At 49.6% G+C, this 2795-nt stretch overlaps 1 pseudogene; it reads left to right on the top strand.

The window, feature by feature from the left end:
- The first annotated feature begins 1648 nt into the window (after positions 1-1648).
- On the top strand, positions 1649-1764 carry LOC120610408 (uncharacterized; annotated as a pseudogene).
- The last annotated feature ends 1031 nt before the right edge of the window (positions 1765-2795 follow it).

The following is a 2795-nucleotide window of genomic DNA, read 5'->3' as shown; positions in this document are numbered from 1 at the left end:
GAGCCACAAGGAACAGGTGTCAAGAGCATTTGGCAGGTGAGCAGACCCAAGAGGCAGGGAAGACGATTGCGTTCTTGGCCAATTTCACTTTTGACTTGATGGGCAATCTTAGGGGCAAATCCCTTAACCTGTCTTCCATAGCCAGAGAGCTAAAACACACATATTAAGTGCTTATTAAAGCCTGTCATGTAGGGTGCCCAACTGTCCCTTTTTGTCTGAGACTGCCCCAGTTTTAGCACCGAAAGTCCTACGCCCTGAGCAACCCCTCAGACCTGGGCAGACCGGGACAGTTGGTCACCCTCCAAGCCTCATGTGCACTATCTCCTAAGGCCTCAAGATCCCCATAAGGCTGATTAAGTCATAGGTCATCATCCCATTTCTCACATGTGGAAAGCTAGGTGGGCGGAACTTCAGTTTTAGATGGAAAGACATCCTGATATTGTTGTAAGGCAAACTGCTTTGAAAAGAACAGAGATCCACACCAGAGTACAGGGCAGACACTGTGTTGGTCTGCCCAGATCTTTCCATCCCTTTGAGCTGCCTGAGGTGGATTCAGGGACCCAGGAATGAGCTGGCCCTAAGCAGCCTGTGGATGTACTCTGACAATGAGAGACCGTTCCCTTGGGCTCCTGGACTCTGCCTGAAAAGGTACTCAAGGGGGAAGCAGGAGCCCAGAATCATCACCTTCCAGAGGGCCTGCTGCCTGAGCTGGCTGCCCTGGACAGCTCTGTGGCACCACTAGGTTCAGAAATTTATTCATGAAACAAATACTTACGAAGAGCCCTCTTTGTGCCAGGCACTGTGCTAAGCTCTGGGGACTCTGTGAGGAACAAGAGATGAAGACCCTGCCTTTACTGAAGCTGGTACTCCAAGGGGAGAGACAAACATGACCATCATGTAGAGACAGAGTGATTTTAATTGCAGCCGTGGGCAGTGCCATGAAGGAGGAAGGAAGCTTATTTACGGGGCCTCAGACTTGGTCCAGGAGGCCCCAAGATGTGTATTTGAGCTGACATCCCAATGATGACCAGGGAGCTGCTGGGGAAGTGCTATGGGGTTGTGACTAGGCTGGTCTTTTTTTTTGCTGTGTAATCTTGGATGAGTTGTTTGGCCTCTCTGAGCCTTGGTGCCTCCTCTATATCATGGAGATGGATGCATCTACTCCCAATTGATGGGGGACTTCAGTGGATACTGTGGGAAGCAGCTGGCAGAGGTAGGTGTTTTATTAGAGAAACAGCTACATTTGATTGGCTACCCGTGTGCCTGGCTGTGCCTTGGGAGAGGAGATGGAAGAGACCTAACCAGTAACCCACACCCAAGGTTCTGGCCCAAAAGAACCTGACACCACTCCAGTTGACATCTGGGGACAGGGGACAATTATAGTCTGAAGAGATAAGGCTGGTAAACGCTTAACAATTAAAGCACAATTATGGACTTAATTGTGCCTTTCTGCTTCTGGCCTGCAGCAATCTACCCAAAGCTGTCTCCCCGGAGCCCAGCAGCCAGTTTCTCACTCCTGCCAATGGGGCTTATTGTGAATTTTAAAAATTTCAAGCTCTACGACACTGTTCCATAGTGTAGCGATTAGCACATCTGCTTTACATGCAGAAGGTCCTGGGTTCCCGCCCCAGTGGAGCCACGGTCCATGGTCTATGGGCATGCCACCATGAACAAGCCCGATGTCTGATCTCGGAAGCTAAGCAGGGTCGGGCCTGGTTAGTACTTGGATGGGAGACCACATAGGAAGACTGGGTGCTGTAGGCATAAATAATAATAAATAATAAAAATAAAATAAAATTTCAAGCTCTACACCGTGTCCTCGGTGTGTAGAACCCAGACCAGCAGCCTCAGTTGTATCTGAGAAGTTTTACAAATGCAGACCCTTGGGCCCCACCCCAGATCTGCTGAATCAGGGACTGGGGGGCTGGGGGCAGTCCTCCAGGTGATGCTGATACTCTAAAGTTTGAGAAACACTGGGCTATAAGTTTTCAGATGTTTAAAATTCCACTCAATCTTTGTTACCAGTAACAGGAATAGTAGCAGCAGTAACTGGCATGTATTATTTTCTGTGTGCTGTTCCATCCTGGGCTCCTTACACAGCCCGTGAGGTAGCCATGGCCACTACCCTATTTCATAGATGGGCAAACTAGAACTTGGCCAAGTGACACAGCTGGCATTGGCAGAACCAGGATTTGCACCCAGGTTTTGGGATCCAGGACCCCTGTATGAACTGCCAGGCCTCCCTGAGGCTCAGTGGACTGTGATAACATGGCCAATGTTATGAGCTATGAGCTAGCCAGGGCCTGGTTGTCCAGGTCTACCATTCACCTAGCATCGTAACCAAGGGCAAAACACTTCATTGGACTAAGTATTCCCATCTGTAGAGAGGAGACACTAGCACCCACCACATGAAATGGTTGTGAAGGTTCCATGAGATAATAAAGGGAACAACTGGTAGTCAGGAGATTCACAACACGTGCTGGGGGCTCCCTTTTTTCTTGGAACTTGTAAAGAGAGGTCATTGGTTTATGCTTCAGTTTACCCATTAACATCAAGGGAAGGAAGTCCTGTGGACCAGGGTCTATTTCCTCACAAGTTGGGTGAAACGAGCATTTTTGACCTGGTGAAGCAGTGGGGTGTGGTGGAGGGTGCAGGCCCTGAAGCTTGAGACTGGGCTTGACCTTCATGCTGCTGGTCTCACTGTGCAGCCTTTGGCAGGTTGCTAAACCCCTCTGAGCTCTGTGTTCTTATCTGTATAAAAGGGCTGAGCCCAGGTCTCCCAGCAAGGCACGGTG

The sequence above is a fragment of the Pteropus medius genome, unplaced genomic scaffold, assembly GCF_902729225.1.
Source record: "Pteropus medius unplaced genomic scaffold, Ma_sr-lr_union100, whole genome shotgun sequence".
In the NCBI taxonomy this organism is placed as follows: domain Eukaryota; kingdom Metazoa; phylum Chordata; class Mammalia; order Chiroptera; family Pteropodidae; genus Pteropus; species Pteropus medius.
The sequence above is the reverse complement of the archived record's forward strand: the minus strand, read 5'-3'. Positions and strand labels throughout refer to the sequence as shown.